The sequence below is a fragment of the Onychostoma macrolepis genome, chromosome 15 (assembly GCF_012432095.1).
Source record: "Onychostoma macrolepis isolate SWU-2019 chromosome 15, ASM1243209v1, whole genome shotgun sequence".
NCBI classification, from domain to species: domain Eukaryota; kingdom Metazoa; phylum Chordata; class Actinopteri; order Cypriniformes; family Cyprinidae; genus Onychostoma; species Onychostoma macrolepis.
Genome location: NC_081169.1, coordinates 7135160 through 7156191, shown reverse-complemented (window position 1 = coordinate 7156191; position 21032 = coordinate 7135160). Strand labels below are relative to the sequence as shown.

Here is a 21032-nt window from a genome sequence, read left to right as displayed (position 1 = left end):
CTCACGTCTCGTCAGCCTCGTTACACTTATAGCCTACTATTTTTCATTAGTTTTCTGAGTACCGTTAAATTTAAAGGATTTATCATCAAGTGAGAACAACTAAAAAAACTTTTAGAAATGTTTATCTGTATTTATAATGTAAGTAAACATTTAGCTTTATTTACCAGCATTTTACATTAGGCTATTCATGAATGTAATAATAAAATGTGACTTGGACTTAGCCTACCTTTTTTTTTTTTTTCTCTCAAAAATGCACTTTCATAAAAGTTATTTTTAATTCATGCAGCAAACGTTTAAAACATATCTTTAAAACTTTAATTTAAACTATTAACTTGTTTATGTGCACGCGCAGGCACCCCTGTCTGTTTTGTCATTGTGCATATAAGAAGTGGCGCCCCCCCATGGGATTGAAATGCCCCCCCCCCCCAGCTATTTACATATCAGCTAACCACAACCTGTTAAGAACCATCAGAGAATCACATCACCTTAATTAAAAGGGGTCGAAGCCTAGAAGCGCATCTAAACAGTTAACAAGCAGTTACTTGCATTGTTTTTTGTTTGTCCTGGTGCGTGTATAATGCATAGATTCATGATGAATTCTTTAGGAGTGAAAGCTTCGTCATTCCAGCCATGGGTTGATTGGTCCGAAGTGAATCGACAAAGTTACTGAACTTAAAACTGCCAGAAGATACCGGAAGGGGAGTCGCGAGATTTCCAAGGTGATATGTGTGTCTCTCGGGAACCAAAAGTAAAGAGAAGCACCTCTTTTGGGTGTGGGAGAAGTTTTATCTGGATTTCCAGTAAGACCCAATTTGGTTAGTTTGACCAATAACAAGGTGCATAGTTTCAGCGCCAGGAAAGTGTTTCTTTGTCCCACTTGACACCTCATTTGCATGTTTTATGACTGGTCTGAAGAATCGGTGTAGTTTTGCCCACAGTACAGTAAAAATAGTATGATGCATTTCACGATCACATAGTGTACATCATTGTTTGAGGAATAAAGAGCAGATCATTTTGATACCAAGAAAGAAACATCTAGAAGATATTAAACCCGAGATTCATTCATTCACCTGAATATGAGCATTTAGAGCTTAACTAATACAAATAACGAGTGGTAACTAGGCTCATATAATAAGGAAACAAACAAACAACACATGCATGTACCAGATACATTTGTAACTGATTAATTATAGTATAAATAAAGAAAATGTCTCTATGTGTGTGTGTTATGTGTATTGTAGTCGTGGAGGTAGTCCACTGGTCAGCCAGGCCACTGGTGCCTGGTACCGAGGGTCATTTAGTTCTCTTTGGAATGCGTTTGAAGTCCGATGGAGAGAACAGATAGTTGATCTGTTTACCATCTTCTAGATAGTGGGGGACAACCATTGGCAATTTAGCACCCATATAAAGGTAGAATGTGGGGCCAGGTCTGTGAAGGCTAAAAGGATCTCTTAAAACATAAAGTCCCAACGACCATCACTGATCATAAGCAGATGCTACACAAACCTTCATTTTTTGGTCTCCGGTTCTTTTCAACGTAGGCTACTGTGGCTTCTTTATTTCCTTATTCTTTATTTGCGACTAAGCTAATTCGCTTGGTATATTGCGTTTGTCAATATGTAAATGAGATGTTGTGTCTGTGTTATTTAATTTGCGCGTTTGTTATTAAATCACCCGCAGAAATTTCCACACCCATTGGCGCTGTTTTGTAATTGCACTCTCCTGCTAATTTGCCCTGTTTAATCAAACTAACTGGCCCATGAAGTCTTGTCTTTCTAAAGAATAGCAAACAAATCAGTAAAGAAATGGCACATTGTATTAATTGTTAGGCTGCACAATGCTTACACACTGTATACTAACAATGTATTTGTGCTGACAGGTGTCTCTCTTTCTCATCTTCTGTTATATTTCTTACAGATGTTGCTGCTTTAAATGTTGCTTGGTTAGTTCATAGAATCAGAAGCTCGGGGTTAGACCTTGAAGTGTTGAAAAGCAAACCGTTATTATAAATGTTTAAATGAAAGGTGTGAAACCACTCAGTGTTGCTTGCATGGAGATCATGTAGATTTAGTATAACACATTCTAAAGGATATCCTGTAGCTCCTCTTTGCTTTTGTTTTCATTACATTAAAGCAATAGTTTAAAGCAATGGTTCTGTCATCATGCACTATAAAAAGCACAAAGAATGTATAATAAAAGTAATCTATACTGTAGAAATTTTGTGAATTTATAATATAACAATACAATACAACTTACATGCTAATACATGTAAAATGAGAAACATGAAAAATGAGAAAAACCTAACCCTTACATGAAAATGAGAAAATAAAATTTTCATTTTTGGGTGAACCTACTTTTAAGTATTATTTCCCAGGTACAGCTTATCTGTCACTTTGCTGTCCTTCCACAAAAACGCTGATTACACTGAATGCAAGTGTTACGTCGTGTCAAAAGCAAATAAAAATTGCAATCACTGCCACTATCTTGTCTACACTGGATACCGGATACAGTATACAGATGCGCGTTCACTTTCTGACACAGTCCATGCACTTGAGTCTGTCATCATTTAGGACAAATGGAGTAAAAGAACATTCGCTTTGACCCGTTTGGTTTAAACAGCTCGTTCACGTCTTTGTACAGATATCAGAAGGATCCCAGTGTAATGAACAAGTGGATTTTTAAATGACCGGATCGTGTCTGAGGATTGTTCGGAGAATTTTGTTTTGTAAACGAGGCCCAGTGTCATAGAGAGTTCACAAAGAAACATAATACATAATACTATTATTGTTAGAAATTGCAACAAAATAAAAATAGAAATATAAACTTTTGAACTGTGGGTTTCGTCTGGCCAGAGGAGAACTGGTCCCCCCACTGAGCCTGGTTTCTCCCAAGGTTTTTTTCTCCATTCTGTCACAGAGGGAGTTTTGGTTCCTTGCCGCTGTCGCCTCTGGCTTGCTCAGTTGGGTACACTTAATTTCTAGCGATTATCGTCGATTTGGTTGCACAGATACTATTTAAACTAAACTGAGCTAGACAATGACATCTCTGAATTCAATAATGAAATGCCTTTAACTGAAAATTGAGTGTTTAATCTTGTACATTACTGACATTCTATTCTCCAATTTGATACTGTTAAGTGCTTTGACACAATCTGTATTGTTAAAAGTGCTATATAAATAAAGGTGACTTGACTTGACTTGAAACATTTGTTGCAACAAGGTGAAGCAGTACTAGATCCGACTACAGCTGCATCACAAACCGTAAGTAAATGATTTTATAATGGTTTGTCTGGAAATGACAGTTTTATTTTTATCATGTTGTCAAAACACTCACATGCAATAGTGAGGGGGCGTTGATACTGGTTCCTATGCAGTGATGTTAGCCAACATTGGCCTATTACTGACAAGCCTTAAACCCAGCTCCACACTGTGCGATTTTGGCCACGGAGACAAATTTTGAAAATCCTAAAAGATTCCTATAATCCTAGGCTAAAATCTGTAGTCATTGATTTAATTTGATATGTTCACCAACAGCAGATTAATGGCCGTTACGATCAAATTTTACCTCTGACGAAATTCTGGCAGTGTCAGAAGATTTGGTGTACAGTCCTGCAGTGTGACTTCTTCTAAGACGAAGGTCAAACTGTCTTTGTTTTTCAGGACAAGCCATGATCAGAATTAATGCTAGAGATTTCTTCTAACCGCCATAAACTCCAGCACTCCTGGCCGCCGCTCACGGAATTCATAATGATATTTTGCCTTTGCTATGATAAACACCAGTTGCACCTCTGTTTTCTTTTGGGTGTGTAGAGCTGCTTATACTATTATTCTTAAATACGCTGGTATTACCGCCATTTGTATACTTTTCATGATAGCTAACATTTCAGCCCAATAAACCAATAAAAATGTGACATGAAATCAATGCCACATGGTGCTAAAACATAAAACTGCTTACCTCAAGCTCTTATGCCTTCCTCTTTCGCCGCTTGCACTTTTTTTCAGCACACATAAAAACTACAACTGCTAAAGTGTGATTTATCAAGCTTTTTTGTTTATCACTACTGCTTTATTCTTCTATATTAACGTGCGTCGTATTGTACGAGTCAATAGGTGTCATCATCGAACAGTCTACACACATGTTGTAGCCATGTTTATTAGATCGATGTCACACAGTGTGACATCCAATGATCTTATAGGATTGCTAAAATCATGCATTGTGTCTTGGGCTTAATGCAGCTCGCAGTCACTAAATGTGTATGGGTTGATAATATAAAACTCTGGACAAGTTTTCTTGTGCGCAGCACAAGACTACCGTACAGTCTGACACTGTTAAAAAACACACTGTGTGTCTGGCTTTAAAGGACCTGCCCCTTAAAACAGGTCGTTTTAGATAGAGGGTCAGAATGAGGGTTGAAAATAATCATTTTTCCAAATATTTATTAGTTTTTTTGTTGTTGTTGTTGTTGTTTTGTTTTGTTTTTTGTGCAAAAAAAAAAAAAACCTTTATTAATATTATAAGTAAACATCAAAGAACATATTAAAATCATTTAAAAAATCCATGTCATGACCCCTTTAATGCAATCTTGTTGAATAAAAGTATTAATTTCTTTTTTTTTTTTTTTAATTGCTCAACTTAGACATTTAAGATTTAAGTCGTGACATATTGTCAAGTATGGTGACCCATACTCGAAATGGTGCTCTGCATTTAACCCATCCAAGTGCACACACAGCAGTGAGTAGTGAACAAGTGCACACACACAGTGAACACACACCCGGAGCAGTGGGCAGCCTTGCTCCAGCACTCAGGGAGCAATTAGGGGTTCGGTGCCTTGCTCAAGGGCACCTTAGTCATGGTATCGAAGGTGGAGAGAGTGCTGTTCATTCACAATCCCCACCTTCAATTCCTGCCGGCACGAGAATCAAACCAGCAACCTTCAGGTTACAAGCCCGACTCCCTAACCATTAGGCCACGACTACCTAAATGATAGTGTATACATGCCTATTTTGCATCAGCTGTTATCACACATCTCCCTTTATACCACCTTGTTTCTTTCTCTCTCGTTTGTCTCTGGCAGTCTTTACTTTTCGCCTCCACCTCTTTCTCCGTCTCTGTGTTTTCCTGGCAATGTCATCCGTCAGCACCGCTCTCCCATTTAATGTCTGAATCAGACAGCACAGGAAGAGGATGAGTCCAGCAGATGGACAGTGACCTACTGATCTCAACTTTCTACAGACTCCTTTAAGCTCTCTATTTAAATTGCAGACACAAACCATTTATAAAATAAAATGTCTGGTCAGGCTTTCCTTTGGAAATAACTAAACTGAACCAGAGCATTCACTTATGAAAATGGTCTGTTGATAGTGCTGCACAAATTCTACTTATCCTGACAGATTTCCATGCTGGAAAAATAATAATATATAAATATACATAAAAACAAAATGAGTTTGTGTTTTTCATCATCATCTTTTTTTCTTTTTCTTTTTTTTTTTTACTCAGGAAATGCTTATAATTACAACAAAAAGCTGAAATTAACACACTGACTTATAATAATATTCTGTCTTCTTATAATAAATTCTGTACTTCAATCATTTTTGTTTTATTTACAGCTTTTATCCATATAACTATTTACAACATATTCATATTAATATACGCTGGTTTTAAGTTTTTAAACAATTTTTTTATGGTATTTAAATAGTAAAAATGAATAAATACTGCAAATTGTTACAGTATATAGTAATGATAATTGACATTGAAATACATGAGAACAGTAAAGAGAATCTGAGATTAAATATATCCATGAAAAGGAGAGAAAAGTCACAAAGAAAGAAAAGTCTTAATCAAAGGGTTAATTACTATTTATAATATAATTCAATATAATAAAACTTTACATTAACAGTATATCATAAACAGAAGCTCAGGATCTGACCTTGAAGTGTGACATTTAAGGGTGCATGCAAAGTTAATAGAAAACGTTGAAAGGTGTGAAACCACTAACAGCCATGAGACTTTTTTTTTTCACTACATCCTGTAGTGTAGCTTCTCTTTTTTCACTGTTTCCTGATGAAGTCTTACTTTATAGTGTGTTCTAATGTGCCCCACATTATATAACTGCAGAGGTAAATACAAAGGTCACTTGTATCTGTTTTCTGTTGCTGCTATGGTGATTCTCAGATTGCATGTTATTATTGAGTTCAGCTTCAAAAACAGTTCACCCAAATTATTTACCTGTCACCTATGTACATGTTTCAACGAAACCTGTGTAACACAAAACTATATGTAGAAAACTATATACTGTGTGTGTGTGTGTGTGTGTGTGTGTATATATATATATATATATATATATACACAGTTTTAATTACATGTGCATTAATAATGTACCATAAACAAGGGTTTTATCATGGGTCAAAATGTGAGATAAGATATATCTAATGATTCTGATAAATAATGCTTGTCTGTGTCCATCAGGTTAAGAAGGAAGAACCTTCCCATAATTATAAACCTCACAGTAGCACCATACTGTCAAAGATCCTGTGTAACTATTTATATTGCTCTGACATTGTTATTGTCTCGCTCCATTGTCTTTGTGTGCTGATTTTGGACCGGATGGTACACGAGAAAATAGCGTGGTGGGACTGGCATGCCAATATAATTCATCCTGTGCTCACTACCCAAAGGTCGTGTGCGGGTAAAAATGGAAACATGCGTTGGAGGAGCAGGGTAGTGAGTTTTTAGGAATGTGCTTCTGAACCATTGTTCCCCCTGTTGTCTCTGATTTGTCTACCCACTGCTTTGAAAAGAAATTAAACACTCCATCTGTTCTTCAGTCTTCCTTCCTTTCCGGCTCAGAATAGCCTAGCACGGCCTTAGAAAAAACTTCTCAAATGCAGGTCATATTTATCACTGAGGCATACAGAACTGTTTATTTAATGCTTTTGTTCCATATATATTCAGTTCACTGTTTTAGGACAGCGTTTTGTTAGAGTAAAGCATTAGTTAGTCCTGCACTGACATAAAAGCATATTATTTCCAACTTTTCATCTAACAATATTTCTAAAGTGTATTTTTAATGTTTAGTTTATTGTTTTATTCACTTCTATTTTTATTCTAATTTTAAATTAAATAATGCAATTTAAATTATTATGATATTATACATTTCATGAATCTTTTATTTTTAAAAATGTATATATATATATATATTTTAAGTCCTCTTCCTATGTGACAAAGCCATTAAGAATTGTAAAAGCAAAAGATCTTCATGTCTTTCTTGCAGTGCACCTCTGTTTCTTTTCTGGAGAACGTAAAGTGGTCAAATGTCAATAGGGGAGTTGTGTTTGCCACAGCATGTGGGCAGTACTGTACACCTCCTCTCTCATTTCCCTTAGCTCTTACTGGCACGTCTTTCACATTCCTTTTAACTGAATATATATATATATATATATATATATATATATATTCTTTTTTTTTTTTTACCTTAAACTTTTTAATGGTAATGTAATATATTACAGTTTCCAGCAAAAACTGTCTTCAAAGTACATAATAAGAAATACTTTTTGAGCACTAAATGCTGTATTAGAATTATTTCTGAAGGATTATGTGACACTGAAGACTGTAAAAATGTTATATATTAAACCCAACAATTATAGTATAGCCTATATGTATATTTTTATAACTCAAAAAAAAAAAAAATTAACATAAGGTTAAGTGTAAACAGAGTTTGCTCCTGTAATGAATGTGCTGTCCTCCCATGCAGTCTTCCTTTCAGTTATGCTGGCTCATGGTCTCTATTGTTAAAAGTGACCCACCTCTGAGGTATCACACAGATCAGCACATTTGAATTGCACATTTTAAACTGCAGCTGAATACATCTGTCTAGAACACACAAACATACATACTCATAAATTTGGCGCCAGCTACTGTAAGACACGCTGATCTTAAGAGTGTCATTATGAAAAGTAGAGCTGGAAGGTTATGATAAGACACCGAGTCACCTCAGCTAAACCTGCTTCTCGTCTATCTCTCTGTGTGTGTGTGTGTTTTGTAAGGTATCCAGGGAATCGGTAGCTTATCACTTCCCCTCTGCACCGGATGAACTGAATCATCATACAGTCATGACATCTGTGAGGCACACTAACACTTTCACAATTGATTCGAGAGTGCTAAGAAATCAATGTTTTGGTTACTGTACATGGGTATATGTAAGATGTCACATGTAAATAGTTAATTACAATAGTAATAACATTATTTGTACTTACTGTATGCAAATGTACTTTAACATATCCATAATGTCAATGAATAAATCGTCATTTTTTGCATAGGGAAACTGATTTTTAATGATAGCTTATAAACCTTTAAAGACAGGCCTGTGAGTTCTAAAGTTGTATCCATTGTTTTCAAATGTTATATGCATTATTTCAGTTTATACACTGGTGAAAAACATCATTACCCATAATTCTGTACAGAAAATTCCACCAATCAGTGTCACAGTGAGCAAATCCTGTCATTGCCATCTCCCATGGAACACTGCATTCCTTATGTAGCAACTTGTGCTTCAGAAGCGGAAAAATGATTTCAAAATTCATGTTTGAGGTTTAAGAGGTGACTGTGCATACACTCAAAAAAAATATTTTAGTTTGTTTGCTCAGTTTACTTAAATTTTATTACGTTAAATGAAATTACATTTGTAAAATGTTAAGTTAACTTAAACCATTTGTGTTGGGCCTACATGAATCATTTACCTTGCATTGACTGAAACTGGGCAGTGGATTTCTAGTTCCCAGCATGCTTTTTAGACCAACCAACACGTGATTTAGACAGTCTATATGGTCAGCATTTATACCCTTCACAATCAAACGATCATGGAACATTTACGAGTGTGTGTGTATCACAGCTACTGAGAACCTAAGCACAAGCTCCACTCTTCACCACAATGGTAAAAGAATAAATACATTTATATTGGCGCTCTACAGGGCGCTTTCGAGGACCGGGCTCTGGAGGGTGCTTTTGAGGTGCAGGCTCTGGGGCTAGAGCCGACACCAGAGGGCTTGACTTTCCCACGGACGCCAGTGGGCTTGAATGAGCCGCGGATGGCGGCGGGTTTGGCTTCCCCGTGGACGGCGGCGGGCTTTGCTTTCTCGCGGACGGTGGGCTTGAGGGAGTCGCGAACGGCGGCGGGCTTGAGAGTGCCATGAGTGGTGGCAGGCTTGTTCTGGCTCGGGCCCGGACACTCCTGGGAGGTCTGGGAGGTCCACGGGGCGATAGTAGCCCCGAGCCAGAACAGCAAAGTGAGAATGGCGTCATCCCACGCCGTCGCCGTGGCGAGCCCACAGAATTCCACGGCATACTCAAAGAAGGGGAGATCTTGACAAGCTACACTGTAAAAAAAATCCGTAAAAATACAGTACAATATACCTTAATAATTTGAAGGAATTTTCCGTATTTGGTTTTTACAGGTGTTTTTCCGTATTTTTTAAATTACGCTTTGCATTGTGGGAACAAGAAGCTCAGTCGATTATACGCACTACCGGCACATCCGGGAACTTAACTGTCAATTTCGTTACCGCCCCTTTTTGGGGGAAAACAAACTAGACTTCCCATAGGCTTCAATACAAAATAGGGCAAAAAGCAAAGTCCATACACAGCCGACAGACGTGAATCACTTAAGTAATCACTAGGATTAATCATGTCAAGTAATTATATGTCCACCCTGCCTGCCATAGAGCGTGAAAGATACATCCATAAACTTAATTTGGTCAATTTAAAAACTCATTATCCCAGCGTCAAATTGGTGTAACAACCCCACCCAGTGGCCAGAGGTGTCTTGCCGGACATTTACTCGTACCTAATCTAATCACCAGGTAAACCAGTGAATGATTTTACTTCATTTGAAAGTAAACATCTTTAAATGTATATATTATGTCCTTATATTTAGAGTACTGAGTGCACTTTTCTGTCCAGCCATACAACTAGCCTGGCTTCGCTTTCGATAGCATCATCCGTAATACATAATATTTCCATAACAGCAAGATATGGATGATGGTGGCAGGTAGCCTGGGCTAAATTTGGGTTTTTACAAACATTATTGGTGCACCCAACCACACAACAACTCTTTGGCATGTTGTAAGGTTAGTCCACTTCCTCGATCCGATGCTGTATGGCGGTTTGTTTTCCCCCAAAAGTGGGCGTGAACCTGTTCAGAGACATTCAATGACGTTGCGCCGGTTGTGAGTATCGGCGCAAAAACAGTGCTTGAGCAGACGCCATTATTCACAGAGATAGTCTCGGTAAAAATTTCATTTTAAAGTCGGATTTCGGGTTTGAGGAACCGTTTTTACACTTCCGTGGTAAATTATATTTTGTTAAATGTAACAAACTGTAACGTTAACTTAGTTGCTGTCTTCCTTGTTTGCCAAATGAATATCGGAGGCTCGGAGCCGTCGCATTTGACATTTTCAGCACACCGTCACATCTCACTCGACGTGGAGGCAAGTTACGTGTTACAGTGTGCTCACTTTCAGTTTTATCAATAAGTTTATTAACTTTTAATTGTTGTTGATGCGGTGTATTTGTTACTGCGCGTGCCGTAAAGCATCCGGCATGTTAACGTTACTGAGGCGATGTTAAGCTGTGATAACGTTAAATCTGAAGTGTCGTACAACTGTGTTTAGAGCGCTGTGTGCCTTCAACAGAAGCTGGCAGAGGAATTGTCAAGAAAAGAAGATATTACGACTTTTTTTTATTCTTTAAAAGAGATTATACAATAGGTGAAGATCTGACATCGCGGAATTCTTCAAGGATAACGCAACTTTTCTGCCAAACGAGGTAGGTTTAGACATTTTATTGTCTTGTTTGTTACACACACACGAGAAGTTTGTTTGGTAACGTTACTGGCACGCTGTCGGTGAACACAAGCTTCAGACGGCGCGTCAGGAGCGCATCGAGTTCTCTCGCACTTACACGGACAAAAGCACACAAAATTATGTCAAAATGACCATTTTTGGCTAGTGACAGTTTTAAATAAGTTAAAATGTCTTGACTGATGTAAAGTTAGGATGTGCGTCGATGTGAGTCATGTTTTAAAGGGACAGCAGTTCATGACATTCATTGTTTCTTCTGTTTTCTTTTCTAATGACAGGTTGTAATTGCTGCTGTATTGTGCATCCCAAGTACTCCCTGCATTCTTATCAAGGGTTTGTATTCTGTTTTATTTATTAACACTACAGTTTTTATTTATGGAAGTATATGGGGAGCAAAATTCAGTTTGAAATGCAAAATGGCAATGCAATATGTAAAATGGCTTTTTCCCATACATATGTGCAATATTTAGTGCAACATGAAAATTCAATTGTATAATTTACGTTTGCCATTTCCTACACTAGTTTTAATATGCAAAATAAAATTATATTTTAATGCTTTATAAGTTGCAAAATGAAAATGTATTACACAAATTGATTAGATATGTTTAATATGTCCAAGCCAAGACTGTAGTAAAATTATCATTTAATTGCTGTTTTTCCTAAATGCATTTAGACGTAAGGACACTTGGGATTGCATTTTCATCATAATACCGCATGATAATTGTAGAAAAATGCAGTGAGAATTTGAGGATGCATTCTGAGCCAAGGGTGCATCAAAAGGGTGGCAAAATGGTGATTTAAATATCTTTTATTTTTCTTAAATGCATTGATGCTTACATATAAGACGTTTCAATTGAATTTTCATTTAATACCTCGCTATGAATTTAAAATCAATGTGGATTTGAAATGCATTTGAAAATGCAACACGCCCCTGACCTGTCAATTGTTAGGTGGGGCTCAGCAACAGGATGCACAATAGGTCAATATTCACCGTCAACCAAACGCTTTCCACATTGACTTATTCATTGCGGGGTATTAAATGAAAATGTTATTGAAATGTCTTATATGTAAGTGTCAATGCATTTAAGAAAAATAAAAGACATTTAAATCAGCATTTTGCTACCCTTTTGCTGCACCTTTGGCTCAGAATGCATCCTCAAATTCTCACTGCATTTTGCTACAATTATCATGCGGTATTATGATGGAAATGCAATCCCAAGTGTCCTACCCCTAAGTCTAAATGCATTTAGGAAAAACAGCATTTAAATGATCATTTTGCTACAGTTTTTGCTTGGACATGTTAAACACATCTAATCAATTTGGGTAATAATTTTTGTTTTAATTAACTTAATATTGTGAATAATTAACTTATAAAGTGTTAAAATATGTGTTTAATTTGCATATTAAAACTAGTGTAGAAAATGGCAAATGTAAATTATATAACTGAATTTTCATTTTACACTAAAATTTGGACACATGTATGGCAAATGTAAATAAAAATACAGAACTACATTGCCATTTTATGTATTGCAATGCATTGTCATTTTGCATATCTCAAATAGAATTTTGCTACCCATATGCTTCCATTTTTATTTACCTTTAGGGATGTTCAATACTGACAAAAATTAGTAATGGAGTCGTTTATTCAGTTGACTTTGTTATTGAAGTTCTTTGTGTAGGAAAGATTTAATCAATGTTTGGAGTGGCTTTCTGAATTTACAATGTGTTGTTTATAATTTCTTATTCTTTTGTTATTGGTGATTCCAGATTGCTGTCATTCAAGAACTTATCATTTCCTCCCCCATTGTGGCTGAGCTACACATTCTCTTCATTTTATTTTAAACATAAAACATCCAGAGGAGATGGCACCTACGTTGGAATTCATACAAATGTAAGGAACATATATAATGAAACTGTGTATAAAGCATTTCATTGTGTTGCCGTTTAGTTGAAAATAATCAAAGGGGTTAGTTCACTCAAAAATGAAAATTCTGTCATTAATTACTCACCCTCATGTCGTTCCAAACCCATAAGACCTTCGTTCATCTTTGCAACACAAATTACGATATTTTTGATGAAGTCTGAGAGCTTTCTGACTCTCCATAGACAGCAAGGGTCCTTACACGGTCAAGGCACAGAAACGTAGTATAAGGACATCGTTAAAACAGTCCATCTGCCATCAGTGGTTCAATCTGAATTTTATGAAGTGATGAGAATACATTTTGTATTTTGTATAGTTCTCTTAGTTTCACATTGAAATGTTAGGCATGAGTGCATGAATCATTGTTCTTTATTTTCAAATGATGTACAAGAAAGTTTTTTTTTTTTGTTTTTTTTTGCAGTACCATGTCAATTGTAGATGACAGAATTCACATTTTTGATGTGAACTGTCCTTTAAATAACATTTCACTTGACTATTGACTAGAAGTCTGTAGCAATTGTTATTAATGACAGCCCTGGCTTTGTATTAATTTTTCCCCATGTATCTGAAAATGTTTTGAATCTTGACTGTTTCACAGTCAAGTTTATCTTTGTGACCACTATTTGGTGCAACACCAATATTGTACAAGTAGCTGCTCATGTTTTCTTTTTTCTGCCTGTGCCGTTTAAAACTAAAACACATTGTTAAATTAATTGATGTAATAATATTTTTGTCTTCACCTGTTAAAGGCAAATAAAAGCTACTGAACGCACTTTTAAGAATGTTTACATGAGGTAAAAATAAACCATGTTCGATTTGTATATATTGTGCTAGATTTATTTGCTACTAAAGATAGGCCTATGCTATAATTTTTTAGAAATTTCTGCAAAACGGATTGTCCGTTTATGGTACAGAAGAAAATGTAAATCTACAGAATTTTCCTTTTTAATGTGGAAGGAAATGTCTGTAAATTTAACAGAAAATGTCCTGGTAATTTTCTGCCAGTACATTATCCGTTTTTTTACGGAATTTTTTTTTACAGTGTAGGGTGGCGAAACGTGCGGCGATTTCCATGCCATTCCATTCCAATTCTCTTGAGGCACTGTACAAAGATGATCGACATCAGTAAAAATGGACTTTGACTGGCCAACAACACCATCATTGATCTTAAAGAGAGATGATCCAAACCCTAAAGCCATTCTGCCAAACGTGATTGATTGCTTAAGACCTAAGAGGCATCATGTGCTCTCAGGTGCCCCACCTCGACTAACCTGCCCATACTCGCTCTTATGTCATTCATTAATGTTCAGAACATAAATCCACCCTCTGGAGAAACCCAAGAGCTTGTGCCATTTCCCTTAAACTGTAAATGTTTCACAACATTGGTAATCAGACCATCCGATGTGATAAGCAGTGTAAGTAAATTATTACCCCGTGATATTGAATTTATGTAGTTGACAGTTTATGGAAATGCAAAATGCAAGAAGGTATGAACAGCAGTGAACTATGGGCATACAGGAAGTTGATGTAATTTTAAAGTGGGAATTTCCATGTAACTACAGGGCGAGGGTTTATGGGAAGGATTTCAGTTACAGAGTGAGTAATGTTAGTTCACACAGATGACACCTTGTCTGAAGGTCCTCAAAGACGTGTATGAACAAGACTGAGCTTAAAACACAAAGTTCTCCTTGCACTCATTTTCCAACTGATTGATCACAGCTGAAATAACAACAGCAGTTGTGAGTTCTAAGTTTCAGTAAGTAACTTTGCAAGTATATGCCAATTTATTCTACTAATCCTAAACCTACCATAACAGTGTACTCTGAGAGTTAGTAGACATGTAGTTGCAAATTAATGAGAATTAGTTGACATGTAGTTACAAAGTTATAGTTAGTAGAATGTCTAAAGTGGACTATCAAAATAAAGTGTAAATAACTTTTACTTTTAGCTGTTATCTTTACCTGGTTTACAGAGCTATAAATGACGTTGTTTTGCTAAATGACGTTGTTTTTCAGAGCAGTCCTTTGCCTGTTACTCACTCACCCACCCCTTGTAAACATTCTCGGATGCAATCATAGTAAATTTGGGGAATTAAATGTTCAATAATTCAACAATTCAGAGTGAAAACACACATTTTTGAAAATATAATTTTCCAGTAAAGAAAGAAAGTCAGGTTTGGAACAACATGAGAGTGAGTAAAGTAATTTATTTCTCTTTTCTTTCTTTCTTTCTTAAACATGAAAATGAAAATTTGCTGAAAACTTACTCTCATACAGGCCATACAAGTTTGTTTGTTCATTAGAACAAATATGAAGAAATCTAGTTTTACATCACTTGCTCATGGAAAGGCTGGCGTCAGAATGAGAGTTCAAACAGCTGATAAAACATCACAATAATCCACAGGTAATCCACATGACACCATCAATTAATGCCTTGTAAAGCAAAAATCTGCGTGATTGTAATAAACAAGTCTATCATCAGTTGCTTCCAGCTAAAACCTTGAATTACCTGAAGGTAAGTAAATTTCTAGCAAATTTTCATTTTTTGTTGAACTGTTTGTTCTTTGTTAGAAACATCCTAAGTTGCTTTTACTAGTTCAAAAGTGTGGTTAAGTACACTTTTAAAAAAGTGCAATTTGTCATGTCATATTAAAAGTTTTATTTTAAAGTACGGTACATTCTAAATCACTGGTTTAATATTGTTCTGTAAGGAGCCCTTTACATGACATTGTGGTGGGAAAAATTCGGGGTGAATGGAAAAAAATTCAGGGTGGGAGGAATTTTTTTTTTCAAATGTTTTGCGTTCTCTCGCAAAACTTTTGCGTTCCCTCGAGAAACTTTTGCTTTCTCTCGCATAGATATTTGCGTTCCTTCGCAAAACTTTTGCGTTCTCTCGCAAAACCATTTGAGTTCGGACAAACGCTTCCTGTTTACTTTGCAGCTTGCAGTGGTTACAGCTCGTATGTTCACAATGGATCGGTTCATAGAGTTTTATTTTGAACTTGCACTCAAAGTAATACAGTCAGTGCATATGTCGAAGCACGGTTTTGGGACATTCTAAAACGCTTAATGTGGCTTAATGTTTTAAAACCGTGACATTGGAGGACTAAATTCGATAATAATAAATCCTGATAAAAATTATTAGGCTAGCATTAATAACCTTATTAATAATATTAATAAAGCAGAATATGAACGCAACGCCCTGCACATTAAGCCTTTTCTTCCCCATAGAAAAGGTAGGCTATAATGAAAGGTTCATGCAGCTCGTATGTTCACAATGGTTCATAGAGTTTTATTTTGAACTTGGACTCAAACTAATTAAAGGGTTGGTTTACTGCGATTTCACTTTTTTCATTTTAAATAGTGTGTAATGTTGCTGTTGGTGCACGAACAGTATCTGCAAAGTTGCTGCGCTGAAAGTTCAACGTAAGCGGAGATATCGTCTTTTAAAAATCAGGAAGTTTAATGCCTACAAAAACGACTCATATGGGACTACAACGAGATACTTCCCGGGTTGCATACGTAAAAAACCCATCAACCCCTCCCTCCGGAACATGCCAAAGAGGGGGCAAGGCCATGTTCTGCGGAGTTGTAGCCATGCCGTCGAAACGGTGTTATTTTCACCCAGCTGTCAGGTCTTCTGTGTTCGGGCTTCCTACGGATGCTGTAGTTCCTCAACAATGGTTCAAATTTATGTCTGATTATGTTCCTAACAATTACAATCGTAATTCAGCTCTCTGTGCTGTGCATTTTACGGAAGACAGCTTCCAGAATCTACACGAGTTCAATGCCGGATTCACACAGAAACTATTACTAAAACATGGAGCGGTTACAACTTTAAAACCACAAGCAGCAGTTGTTGGGCCACAACCTGTAAGTAAGATTTCATAACTTTAAATGTGTTTGCATGTATAATTTCAGACGTAATGTTTTAGTTTTATCAAGGTCGTAAACAAATGCCAACGCTGGCTTTAGTAGCCAGTTAGTTACATGATGTTTAGTGTGTCTTTGACAAACGCGTACAAACATTTTGGACCCGAATTTGTAATTATGTACTAATTTTGTTAATGTATTTTCCATGTATACTTTATGACGTAATTTTTCAATTTGATCAAGACCGTAAACACAAGCCAACGCTGTTTGGTTATAGTAGCCAGTTAGTTCGATGCTATTTTGTGTGTGTATAAGACAAACGTGTACAAACTTCAAAAAATGATATGTAATCACAACAGCAAACTTCCATTCAGAAACGTTTGTAAAAGCCGTGCTCGCGGAAGTTCTGCTCGACTCTCTTCATTACCGCTTTCTGGGTCTGATTCTGGCTCAAACTGATACTGTGTTATGGATCAACTGGGGATGGTGTTAACTGGGGATGTGCGCGTGCACGGAAGTATGTTTATCTGGATTTCCAGCAGATGTTAGACGGCGACAGATTCGTCACTGCGATATTCCACGGGTCATAGATTAAAAATCGTTTTTCAACAGTTGTATACAGGCATCATGCACAAAGCTTTTTGATTCCGCGGTGTCCGTACCTGCGTATGTCACGCGGTTTTAGGGAAGTTTCCATGCTCCGATCTCACGCTCACAACCACGCCCACGTTAACAAGGGACATTTTGTTTCAATGGATGATCAAACATGAAGTAAAAAATGTGTTTTCTTTTCAATATTAGCCTACTGTATCACATTGTGTCTGTAGTGTGCTGTCATGTGTTCTAAATAACAGGGGGGGGGAATGGGCTACTTTGGCTTGGTTTGAGTTTGTGTGATTTTACTCTGCTAATTTTATTATCTGAGATTTCTTGCTTGTACAGTCAGCTCTGGTGCCTCTCTATCCTCTTCCCTGGACATAAAGTTTCATCCTGGATTTATGACTGATCTGAAATCAACATTTTGCATTGGCTTAGAACTCTGCTTAGAATTCTGTACTCAGTTTCTTATAATCATATAATCAATTAAATTAACTTAATTTTATATATGCTTAATAGTGTGTCTGTATTGTACTGTGCATTATGCTCAGTTACGTGCTTCAATATAAATGTTGTGAATCTGTTGTCTTTCATTGAACATGTAGAGAACACTTTGTTTTAAGTAAATTCTAAGTTCATGACTCCTGGTTTTCATTTTACATATAGGCCTACTGGTCTCTTGCCAGACTACTAGTGTTTCCAACCATAGAAAACATGTTATGTGCAGTGCATCAAAGCCAAACTCTTTAAGTATGTGTGATGAACACAGGAAGGCATTTTTCCACAATTTGAATGTGCGATATATTTTACATGTATGGCATGTTTATATTTTTAAGGTGGCAAAGTGTTTGACAGGTGTTTATTAAAAGTGAACCATGCTGTAGGATCTTTCTTACTGCCTCATAGCTTCTTTTTCTAGTTTCCATGTGACAATCACTCAGCACCCACAACTTTTTCATGACTGACACAGGCAGAACATATGATGCTGTGATGATGAATTATTATTACATATATGGCTAATATTGCAAAAGACAGTATACATCACTAACCTCATTTGGCATCTTACACGAATATGATACCTCTCTCCCAAACATTAATTAGAATAGGAAAACCTTCAATATTTACTTTATTGCAGACTTCTTGAACTAAAAATATCACACAAAAGTCTGTCAGTTGCATAAATAATGAGTGTGGACCTCTTTATATATATATATATATATATATATATATATATATATATATATATAACTGAATTATGCCAGTTATCTTCATTTCAGGTAACAACCTCACTAACATTTGGATTCAGCCTTTGTGAAGATTTTAGATGACCCTAACACCTGTGAAGAGATGAGATAACCCCTGCAAAAAAATTATGATCCTAAGAATCAACATGCAAAACTGCAAAATTATCCTTATATTGTAATCATTATGATCACAATATGTAAATCATTGCCTAAACATGTTTGTGCTTAACTGAATGATGTTAACTACCCAGATCCAGCCTGTTTCCAGTCCAGATGGTGGATCAGCACCTAGAGAAGACCACAACAGCTCTGAATGTCAGTGGAGACATGTGCCCTACCACAGATCCCCTGCGAAGACCTCTTCACCTCAGCCATCAGCACAACTGAACTGAGCCGGAGGATGACATCACTGAATCAACGATGAACTGACTTTAACTGAGAAACTGACTGTTTACTATTGTCCTCATTTTAAAGCTGCTTTACAGCAGAATTGAACTTTGTTTGCATTATTGACACACTATTTCAGTATTTAACACTGTGAAGCTATTTGGACACAACCTGTATTGTATAAAGCGCTATATAAATAAAGGTGACCTCACTTGACTTGACAGACCTCTATTATAAAACTGTACATTTCTGCAATATGGACATTACATTGACAGTCATTTCTGACATAGAAAAAAAAAGCATTTTATATAAAGCTGCTTTGAAGCTATGTATTGTTAAAAGTGTTTGTGTGTGTGTGTGTGTGTGTGTGTGTATGATTTTGCTTCAACACCTAACTATGAATATACGTTTCTTGAACATTCCCTATTCAGGATTATTCACTGCAATTTATCTGTCACTAATTCAAAATTATATGCATAATGCAAAACTATAGCTTGTTTATCACTCATTCTTTAGCAATATAAAAAAAGAAAGAAAATGAAATGCTTGACATTCCTTTGACCACAGCAATATTGATGCTCAAATTAATTTAAGTAAACACCTTATTTAATGCATTTACAACTGTCATTAGAAAAGTCTGTTGAAACGAAGGTAGCCTAAACAAATTAATCTGGGCGTGGTCTGAGACGCGACCCCTTGTCAAAAAATCCTATTGGAATTTCAGTTTATCCTTTAGGATCTTATTGGATTCTTAGAATCCTATTGGACATTTAATGGAATTTCACTTTGTCCTATGGGATCTTATTGGATTCTTAGAATCCTATTGGACATTCCTATTGATTTTAATGGAATTTCACTTTGTCCTATAGGATTTTATTTGATCCTTATCCTATTGGACATTCTGATTTATTTTCATGGCATTTTAATTTTTCCTGTAGGATCTTTTATTGATTTGTATCATATTGGACATTGTGATTTTTAAATGGAAATTCACTTTGTCCTGTAAGATCTTACAGTGCCTTGCGAAAGTATTCATACCCTTTAATTTTTTTCACGTTTTATGTTGCTGCCTTATGTTAAACTGCTTTAAATTACTTTTTTCCACATCGATCTACACTCCATACACTATAATGGTAAAGCAAAAAAAGAAAAGGTTTTAACATCTTTGCAAATTTATTAAAAATAAAAACTTAAATGATTCCATTGCATAAGTACTCATACCCTTATCTGGGACAGTTGAAATATAGCTCAGGAGCATTCATATTGCTTGTAGGTGTTACTAGACTTTGAGTGAAGGTAACCTGTGTCAAATTCAATTGAATGGGTATGATTTGGAAAGGTACACACGTAATAAAAGGTCCAACAGCTGATAATGCATATTAGAGCAAAAACCAAGCCCTGGGGTTAAAAGAGCAGTCTGTAGAGCTCAGAAACAGGTTTGTGCCAAGCCACACATCTGGGGAAGAGTTCAGAAAAAAATTCTGCTTCATTGAAGGTTCACAAAAGCATGTAGTCTCTGTTACCCTTAATGGAATAAGTTTGAAACAACCAGGACTCTTCCTAGAGCTGGCCTCCTGGCCAAACTGAGCAACTGATGGAGAAGGGCTTTGGTTAGAGTGGTGACGAAAACCTGATGGTCACTCTATTTGAGCTCCATGATCATATGTGGAGACAGGAGAAATCTACAGAGGGACAAACATCACTGCAACACTCCACCGATCTGGGCTTTATGGCGGTGTGGCCAAACTCAGTCCTCTCCTCAGTGAAGACAAAAGAAAAAAAAAGCACCCAAAGGACCCTCAGACTGTGAAAAATAATATTATCTGGTCTGATGAACCTCAATTCTAAGCATCATGTTTGAAGGAAACCATGCTCTGTTCATCACCTGCAGAGTACCGTCCCAAAAGTAAAGTGTGGTGGTAGTCTCATGCTGTGGGTCTGTTTTTCAGCAGCAGGGACTGAGGGACTTGTCAGAATAGAAGAAAAGCTCAATGCACCAAAATATAGAGAAAACCCAGTCCAGAGCATTCAGAACCTTAGATGGGCAGAAGGTTCACCTTCCAACAGGACAGTGACCCTAAGCACACAGCAAGAGTCGCTTATAGACAGCTCTGTGAATGTCCTTGAGTGGCCCAACCACAGCCTGGGATTGAACCCA

The 21032-nt window shown here is 36.6% G+C and overlaps 1 protein-coding gene and 1 long non-coding RNA gene across 5 annotated transcripts in view; one reads left to right on the top strand and one right to left on the bottom strand.

The window, feature by feature from the left end:
* The window catches only part of lpar6a (lysophosphatidic acid receptor 6a), a 56200-nt gene that overhangs the window by 19455 nt on the left and 15713 nt on the right, over positions 1 to 21032 (bottom strand). The window lies entirely within an intron of this gene.
* LOC131520602 (uncharacterized) lies at positions 8926 to 19080 on the top strand. Of its 4 annotated transcripts, XR_009266098.1 has the most exons (5): positions 8926 to 10818; positions 11132 to 11186; positions 12621 to 12744; positions 15051 to 15177; positions 18739 to 19080. It is a non-coding gene; the product is annotated as an uncharacterized LOC131520602 (long non-coding RNA). The 4 variants fall into 4 exon arrangements; XR_009266097.1 differs by lacking the exon at positions 18739 to 19080 and having other exon boundaries at positions 15051 to 18397; XR_009266099.1 differs by lacking the exons at positions 15051 to 15177; positions 18739 to 19080 and adding an exon at positions 13817 to 15003.